Here is a 9,890-nt window from a genome sequence, read left to right as displayed (position 1 = left end):
CAAAGTCAGTGAACAGCAGATCACATGTGAAGTGAAGATTACTCGAGTTGACGACAACTACGCTCGTTACTTCTTAAGTGCAATAACACCTTAGCGAGTAAAAAGCCAATACTCTATCAATACACCTGATCAACAAGCATAAACATGTAGAAAAGTGATATTTTCAACTGCTCTGTCCGCAGTCTCTCATCCACCGCTGCTATGTTTTACACAACCACAGCGCGCTAGCTCGGCTAATAGCTAATTGTTAGCAACAAGCTAAAACTAAAGCTGTCTGTATGTAGTCTAACTGTTTAGCTTAGTTTGCCACCAATCTTCAAATTTGGCTCATTCTTGTAAACTCAGCTGCTGGCTGAGACAAAGCAGCCTCTCCTCTCTACCAGCGGTACCTGCAGCAGTCAATCACATCAGCAGCAGAGGGAGGAGGAGGAGGACAGGAGGAAGGACTGATACTGACTGATGTCTGTCTTCTTCTTTCTTTCTAAACTTCACTCAGTATTTTCATGTCAGGAATATTATTTATTTTATTGACATTTTACATTTGTTTCCAGAGATATTATTGAGTTTATAAAGTGACTTTGCTGTTGTAAACATAACTGTTGCAGCTGGGCGGCTGTGGCTCAGGAGGTAGGGTCAGGAGCGGGTCGTCCACTAATCGGAAGATTGGCGGTTCAATTCCCGGCTCCTCCAGTCCGCATGTCGATGTGTCCTTGGGCAAGATACTTAAACCCAAATTGCTCCTGATGGCTGTGCCATCAGTGTATGAATGTGTGTGAATGATTAGATTTCCTGTGATGGTCAGGTTGGGACCTTGCATGGTAGCCCCTGTACCCATTCAGCGTATGAATGTGTGTGAATGGGTGAATGTGATTCGTGGTGTAAAAGCGCTTTGAGAGGTCGGAAGGCTAGAAAGGCGCTCTACAAGTACAGTCCATTTACCATTTACTGTTGCTGCTCTAGAAACAATGTTTAGTAATATTTATAATAAAAATAAATTCAGGCTTGTCTGATTTCTTTATACGACAAATGGAAAAGAAATTTACTTGTCCCACCACACAAGTTAAAAGTCACAAAAAAAAAATCCTCACAATGTTTCATCTGCTCTGCACCTCTACTGTGCGCACTGAAAAAGAGGGATGATGCATCACAGACAGACAAGTCTGTGACGAGATGTCAAGAGGCAGATATTCACATTTTATTACATAATGAAAAGGTCCAAACCTTCAGATGCACAAGAAAGAAAATGGAGAAAAGAGGGAGGAGGAAAAGAAAGTCCAATATAGAGGTATGTCGTCTAATGTTAACATAGCTAGCTAAGTAGCAATAAAGCTAATGCTAGATAATGATGCTACGATAGCTGCTGGACTCACATATCGTTACAGATTGAAGGATATGAGACTGAATGACAAGCCAGTAGCGAGCTATCTGGATAACTGCTCCTTCCTACAACGTAAGGCTTTGTGCTGAAATTTCACTGACCAATATCAGTGATAATGGCTAACGCTATATCCATAAAAACATAGATTTCTGCACTGGGTTGCACCAACTATGTGTAAGCTGGCATGAGCCACTTGGCATCGTAGCACATTGTAGTAAACTGGATCAATAGTGAAATATCATATCAATAAATTAGATCTCTACTGGATTACTGTGTTGCTAAATGGCAGCAATTAGAGTTATGTTGTAACTTATCTCAGTGGTGAAAGCTTTTATTTTAGTGATGCATAAATCACAACTTAGTGATAATAATTTACGTTATAACTAAGTTTGAACTGACACACAGCTGGTGCAACAGGCTGCAGCAGTTGTTTGTCTGCAGCTACATGTTTTTGCTTGTAACAGGCTGATATCTACTCTATAACTGTCCAGATGCACTCAGGAAATATCTGCAGAAGCCTCCAGCTGCTGGAGAAGTTACATCTGATCTCCCATCTACACCACTCTCTGAAGCAGGTCAGTTCAGCCACTTATTTGTGGTCTCTGTGTAACTGATAATACACTGCTATGTTGTCTTTATTATTATTATTATTAATATATTTATTAGTAGTAGTAGTAGTAGTAGTAGTATTTGAATGTCACAGTTACACCTTGTTAATTTCAAGTCAAATATCAATATTATCTTTTATTAAATGGTTTCTTACATACTTGTGTTATCATGGTAACACTAGTGCAATAAAATATATTGAATCATAAATATAATTTCTATATTATAAAGGGAACATAGCTAACTTAAATACTAATCAATATTAGACTGCAACCATCTATATTTATTCAAGTTGTCTACAGGACACATTAAAGCTAGAATAACTTATTCCATCTAAAATAATTTAAACTTGGATTCTTGACCTTTTTTCACTCATGTAATTGAACAGTTCTGGTCAACCGTTATCTATAATTTATGCTTCAGATGTGTTTATTGTCTGATGTGTTGTCATTTATGAATCATTGTGTGTCCTTACTAAAGGATTAATAACTATATTTACATGTATGTTTAGATTTGCCTGCAGGTGAAGCAACAACAGACACAACAGACACTTCTACTACTCTACAGCCTGCAGACACCATCAACTGGAACAGATCCTGAAGTATGTGAGTCCATCAAGGCAGCAGCTATAGATCCTGCTGACTGGCAGCCCTGTCTGATATGATGAGGACAGAGATAGTCAGCAGAGGCCATATCAGCTAAAATAAGACTCTACATTTACAAAATGAGAGGATGGGAGAAGTTCCCATCACCACCACTACTACAGAAAATAAGTGAATGGAGAGAAAATCAAGAGAAGTTGGTTGGGTATATTCCAAGAAAAAAATTAAAAAAAGTCTTTACTGCTTCTGCTGCAACCTGTTCTCACAAAAAAACTACAAACTAATCAGTAATTGATTTAATGACTGGAAAAATTGCAGTGAAATACTCAAAACCCACGAGAACAGTCCAGGGATCTCATTTCTTTTCAGGAACGGACCTGAAAGAGGCGTACGCCACTTCCCAAGCAAAAGTTGTGATCTATAAAAACAAACTTGATGGGACAATGTGCGCACCTGCACCTAAACTCTTACCCATGCGTAGGAACATTTTAGAGACAGGGGAAATCGACGACGCAGAATTGAAGTGAATTGAAGGCAGATTGTATAATAATCCTCTCACACATTTAATTTCACTTAATATCAAACATCAATTATAGATTTTTAATATTTGGTTATACTGTGCATATATCACCAAGTATGAGTTCCCATGTAGTTTATATGTGTTAAATGGCTACAGTAAACACGGCTGTATTGTCAAGCACAGAGACACTGGAGACACAGCGGTGGCTGCCACACACACTCTGCCTTCTCCAGTCACCTCACCGGCTCATCTTCACCACCTGTGATCACTGTGTCAATTAGAGAAATACCTGTATGCTGGATTTTGGAGTAAATATAAACTAATATAGTGTTTATTGTATTTTACATATTGAGTGAGTGGTGTAAAAACTACTTATACTGGTTAACTGGGAGCTGGCCCACTGCAGGGTGTGTTAAACATTTAACCAGAGATGTCTGACTTAACAATCCACAGGAATGTTTATTGAGGTTGTATATGGTTGTTTTGGGTTACACACATAATTTCAATACGTGTGAAAACGGGGAAATAAAAGGTTAAATGTCTGTTCATGCCTGTTGCGGTCCTTCCTCTGCTGCTGCTGAGCACAAGTGACAAGAGAGGCTCCGATACACTGACTCTCAACACTGATTGGCCAGGCGTCTAAAGACAGAGAGAGTGATTGGTGCGGTGAAAGAAACACATGTACATGAATATTCATGAAGGCTTTTGCATCGACCATTTATGGTTGAATGTGGGCGTGTAGAGGGCGGGATATGACGCTGATCCATGAACGCACATTTCCAGGTGGACTGTGATTTATAAAGGGAAACATACGTGCATTCTTGTGTACGCATGGTTTTATAAATCTGATTATTTTTCGGTGCACGCCATTTTTAGCTTTTGTGTGCACGCACAATGTTAGTGTGGATCCTACACACTGTTTTATAAATGAAACCCCAGAACATTGTGGGCACATGACATCATGGAAGGAGTCGTCTATCCAGTGTAATCTATCAATAATCAAGTGCCAGCGTCTTGGATGTTACTAACAGGTAAAGGTAGTTAATAATAGTAATATTTAACAATTGATTCATTCTTTGAAACGTGATTTGTTTGTTTGAAAAGTAATTGTAATTTATAAAAATATATATTTTTGTCTTGAAACCATTGTGGTGTCTGATGTTTGTTGTCCATATTTTTACTGTAGAATGAGCGGGTGTGTCATGGACTCATGGTTTGGGCTCTTTGTGTTTTTTCTTCTTTTGGTTTTCTGTGTTACACTTGTGTTGTCCAGTCTTTTTGCTCATTCATGTTATTTGAGTTGTATCTTTGAAAGACTGTATTAGATTATTGGTTAGCTTGTAGTGCTGTGTACCTAGGTTGATTTATTCAGAGACACTTTGATTTATGCTGGCTTGTTATTGAGTGCTGTTGTGTTTTCTGGGTTTTACTTTGCTCTGTGTTTCTCTTGTGTGTTCCTTCACTCCTCCTGTTTTCATGTGCTCCTCCTCTCACCTGCCCTGCAGTAGCCTCGTGGGTCCTGCCCTGCTCCTAGTGTCTTCCCCAGCCTATCAGCTCCCAGCCTGCCCTTGTATTGTGCCACCTGTTCCTTGTTGTCTGATTACTTCAGTTTGTATTGAAGTTCAGTTTTCAGTTCAGTCTTTGTCGAGTCGTCTGTTCAGTTAGTCAATTCTGTTCTGTCGTGTTTGCTCAGTTTCCTGCTCAGTCGATTTTTTTTTTGTATCTTGTTCTACTCAGCTCATCCTGCTTTTGTTTTTTTCCTGCCAGTCTTTGAAATAAAGACGCTTTTCTTCAGCCCTGCTCTCTGGTCTCTGCATTTGGGTCCACCTGCTCCTCAATGTATGACAGGGTGGTGATGAGGCAGTACTGGTGGGGTAATGTGGTTGGGGGGGGGGCACCAAATCCTGATCTCTCCTAGGGCACCAACATGTCTAGAGCCGGCCCTGCTGGCAGATTTATTAAAGGAAAGCTTTTACATTTTCAGAGTGATAAGAAATCAGGAGAGAGGAGACAGAAGTGAGGAAGAATTGCAGGATGTAACTTAATGGTGTTGAAAGAAAAACAAGGAGAAAGTAAAGAAGTGACTGAAAAGGAAGAAGGTGCAACTGATTCAAGATTTAAAGAAACAGTTGAAGGAGTAAAGAGAAACACACAGAGGCAGCCCAGGCGTCAGGTGATGGAGAGACATGAACACATTCAAAGCAGGAGGCAGAAAAAACTGTTAAGGTCTGACTTCCACCTGTATCTAGATGAATTACTGTTCTGTAAATATGTTTAAAGGCACAATCTGTTATCCAAACTAAAGGACATCCTAACAAACAAAAGTCAAAGCACAAGATTCAAACCTGCTATAAAAGGACTTACAGATGTTTTAACACAGGTACTAACACTACACAACAACTCTGTTAACATGATGTTTTCTTCAGCTGTTAGAAGGTCGTTGACCTCAGTAACTGTTGTAAACACAGCACTAAAACTGACACTTTCAGTTATTAGGAAACAAAATGCTGATTCATCTGATTCATTTCTAAGTCAAACTGTTGTCTTGATTTGGCTTTAAGTTGAAACAAATTAATTCCCCATCAGTCACTTTTGTTATGTTGTTATATTACAAACATTGATCTATATTAAGGACCATATAGAGGCTGAGAATCCAGATTTGTTTTTCAGATAGAGACTGATTGGTCCATCTATCATCCATAAGGCCGACGTTTATTTATGTGTTGTAAATAAATACTGTTAATATTTCAACATTAGGTTCATAAATATTGTTAATATTTGTTTAATATTTATTTACCTATTTTTTGTGCACTTGTTTCATTTCAGCTCAGTGTAGAGAAATACAGCAATACAGACAACCATCTTACTGCGTATCTATGACGACACTGTCAACACCGCGTATCCGTATCTGTGACACGCCTGCTCCGTAACATAACTAGTAGTTTCAGGGGGCCTACCACCCCCCCCGAAAACAATCCTAGTAGAAACACTGTCAATCATTATTATTAAACGTCAGAAGGATGATCAATAATTAATCTATAGAGCTCATATTGAAACAGACTTTACAAAGTGCTTCACAATTCAGGATCAAATGAAAAGATCATTAACAGGGAAGTAATGGCTTGAATAAAATTCATAAATTGAATCATTTATATGTTGACACTGTTTGGATGCTTTCAACTGTTTGTTGGTCTGATTTCTACGTTCACAAACAAAATGAAAAAGTTAATTATTGTCATTTTTACTCTGACAAGTGACTTTTGTGGATGTGTAACAGTTAAAAAAGACACTTTAATAATTCTTATTTCTAATTTGTGTTTGTGAATTTTATCTCAATGAGGAATTTTTATTCATGAATGTTTCCTGTGGAAATGACCTTGCTGCACATCGTCCCTTCTGTCCCTCACACAGCTGTTTTGCATTGCTGAGGGTAAGTTGTGTGGAAAAATGCTGCTGCACTATTTTATTGTTTTCTATGGAAATTGAACCGTTTATGTTGTAACATTTAATGCATATTGTTTCCTGTTAATACTATTACTTTAACTAGCTGTTTCATGTTGTTTTGACTGTTAATATGAGTTTTGTAGATGCTTTTGTTTAACTTTCTTGGTGCCATTTGTATTACGGCAGGCTGCCCTGCGTCATGTAGTCAACGTAGCGCTGCAGAGATTTTAGCATCTATTTCCTGGTGTAAATTCTGTTATTTTGCATGTTTAGGAGCAGATGTGCAGGAGAGACCAGAAGGTGATTCATATGTGTTACATTGTCTTCTGCAGGAGCAAATAAAGGCTGGAAACCAATCCTTTGAGTCGTCTCGTTACATGTCCTTACCACATCTGTCACACATGGACAAGTGAAAGATAAATTTACTTGTCTGAAGGACAAGTGCCTCAAAAAGTTAATGTGGAGCCCTGCATGCACACCTGTCACCTGCTGTTTTGGTTCATGTATGTGCAGCAGTGCAACGTGTAAAAGGGCTGAGTGAATATAGATCAACTGGTGTGGTGATTAATAAATACTCTCTCAGCCAGTCACATCACTGGTCTCATAGCCGTGAAACACTTGTGCCAATCACAGTTAAACGTGATAACGTCAGCTCAACAAACGGAAAGCTTTTCTTCAGGAAATGTCTGGATGGTTCAGAGCGTCACGACATGAACACACATCACCACAAATCTGCAGCCAAAGACAGATGGAGCAGTTTTTTCATCACTTAATATAATAACGGTAGAAATTTTAAAGAAGTATTTGGTGAAGCTGTTTATATGATTATAGCCCATTGGACTGATGCTATTTCAGCAATAATTATAGCCTAATGTATCTCACCTCGTACACGGTGACATAGTTTAGTAATTAATGTTACACAACAGCGTTTGCATCGTAATGTGTCTCAAGGATAAAACATGAGACGCTACTTTGGCTAAAAAAAAAAATTGAAAAAGAGGCTGATGAGCCCTGCTAACCCGATGTCTCCTTCATAAAAAAGCAGAATATCGAGTTATAACCGACCAGACTGATGTGTGTAGAGGTGTGTGTGTTTCTACTGTAGCAGCCTGGTGTCATCAGGAGATTTAATGAAGGTAAACACAGTGAACGGTGGTGCGTAACGGCACTGCGCTCTGGCGCAGCACTTCTCAGAGGCTGCAGATTTATCAACATATCAGTCCTGCTGACTTCAGATGCTGCAGGGATTTAATCAAGTGAAGGAGAAGCTTTTCATACAGTATAAACAGCTGTGGACAACAGATACTGTAACAATCACCCACATTCATTTATACATCACTGCACACTGATTTACTGACTTTCCTGCTTTAACCACATTAAACCTTATTTTCTGTGCACATGTTGGTTGGAGAGTGTTTAATAGAAATAAATCATTTATATTTGAAGCATTAATCTGTTGTTGCAGCACGTCTGCATCCAGTAGACTATTTAGTATGAAAAAGGGGGCCTGATACTGTATCAGTAGCCTTTGTGACGCTCACAAAAACAAAGGGATTTTATGAGGATGACGTATGACTGCAGCGTTCTACTATAGTCATACGTCATTGTTCAGTTTTAACAACAGCTGACATTTTTGATCTTTCAGCACAAAATGAAGTTATTTGTCCACAAATATTTGGTGAACATTGTGGCTAATCAACATGGTCAGAAAATGACTCAGAAAAATATGAAATATCTCAAAAATGCCAAAATACACTGGAGGGAGGCTTTAAATAGTATTTAAATGTTTGAAAACAACATTTGAATGTGTAAATCTGAAGGAGATTTTACCTCATAAAAATCATCCTTATGTCTGCAGTTTAGTGTCACCACAACTTTCACATCATATTAATCTCAGCACAGAAGTAAGAAATGGTGTCTGACCTCAGAGTCTCCAGTCTACAGTGTGGACTCTCCAGAAAATCAAATGGCAGCTTTGTTCCTGATCTGTTCAGACTGGAGTTTCCACTCAGCTCCAGCTCTCTCAGATGGGAGGGGTTGGACTTCAGAGCTGAGAGCAGAGAAGCACAGCTGATCTCTGACAAACTGCAGTTCATCAATCTGAATAAAGAAGAAATCATGTAGCGTTAGAAGCAGATTACATGGGTGCAAGAGCTCCGTCTACAGACGGATTTCCATCAAAAGTGAATTATTTGTTCCATCATAGTCTGTTTATTTTTACCACTAACACAAAAAAGATTTTACTCTGCCACCACATTTCTGCTTTTTTCACTTTGTAAACGATTAAACGGCGAGGGAAAGAGACGTTTGTTGTTCCAGACATCAACGCTTGTTCCAGCTTCCTGCGGTTGTTTATGCATCGATTTATACGTCTGTTTTCTCCAAAATAATCAAAGGTATGGCAGTTTTATTTAATGTGCACTTATTTCTCTGTAGGGATGGGTACCGAAACCCGGTATTAAACGAGCCCCGAGGATAAATTATTAAAGACTGTAGTATTGATAAGCTCCGATGTTACCGGTTCTTTTATCAGCACTTTTTAATGTTTTGGTGTAATTTATTCTCAAACTGCAGCCTCTCCTCCACACACACACACACACACACACACACACACACACACACACACACACACCTACCTACCTCTTGCTGCTCTAGAAACAATGTTTAGTTATATTTAATAATATAAATAAATTCTAATCCTGTTCTGAATTCATTCTTTTTTAAAACAATTATTTTTTTATAAAGCAATTATTTAGTATTGATAAAGAACCAATAACAGTATTGATAAAGAACCAAACCAATAAGGAGGATCAATAAGACTATTGATTGTCATGTTAATATGAAAGTAACAAGAATTTTAACTTTTTTCTTTTACTGACTGATGTAGATTCTGGTTGCCTTTAAAGTTGATAAAGATAATAAGTTCAGATATTTGTGTTATTTTTATTCTAAAATATAGTTGAATAGTTAAAATAAGTAGGCCTACAAGTGTTTTGTCAGTAAGGAGAGAAATAGCATACTTTATGAGGGTAAAATATTTTATTTTATGCTTTTCATGTATAAATTGGTGCCTTTGCCAGGAATAAAAATCATGACCAGAATGCACCAAATTGCATCATTTAAAAAAAGATTTTCCAGGGGGGGCATGCCTCCAGACTCCCCGAGGTGACTTAATGCCTCGGCGCTCGTCGTTAGACACCAGTAGAAAAAAGTTCAGTCAAAAAAATGTTTTCTCTTCAGCATCCATGAGATTATTGTGTTTGAAATCGTTCAATGTTTCATAATCTGTTCAGAGCTAAAGAAGGTTTAGAATGATCAAGTTTAGAAAATGGAAACTCCA

The 9,890-nt window shown here is 38.2% G+C and overlaps 1 long non-coding RNA gene and 1 pseudogene across 2 annotated transcripts; one reads left to right on the top strand and one right to left on the bottom strand.

The window, feature by feature from the left end:
- LOC137176728 (ribonuclease inhibitor-like) overlaps positions 1-9,890 on the bottom strand; it is a 32,325-nt pseudogene that overhangs the window by 19,878 nt on the left and 2,557 nt on the right.
- On the top strand, positions 1,070-4,900 carry LOC137177352 (uncharacterized). 2 transcript variants are annotated; one of them, XR_010926080.1, is made up of 3 exons: positions 1,070-1,450; positions 1,870-1,953; positions 2,496-4,900. It is a non-coding gene; the product is annotated as an uncharacterized lncRNA (long non-coding RNA). The 2 variants fall into 2 exon arrangements; XR_010926081.1 differs by having other exon boundaries at positions 1,073-1,285.

This window comes from Thunnus thynnus, chromosome 24 (assembly GCF_963924715.1).
Source record: "Thunnus thynnus chromosome 24, fThuThy2.1, whole genome shotgun sequence".
NCBI classification, from domain to species: Eukaryota; Metazoa; Chordata; class Actinopteri; order Scombriformes; family Scombridae; genus Thunnus; species Thunnus thynnus.
The sequence above is the reverse complement of the archived record's forward strand: the minus strand, read 5'-3'. Positions and strand labels throughout refer to the sequence as shown.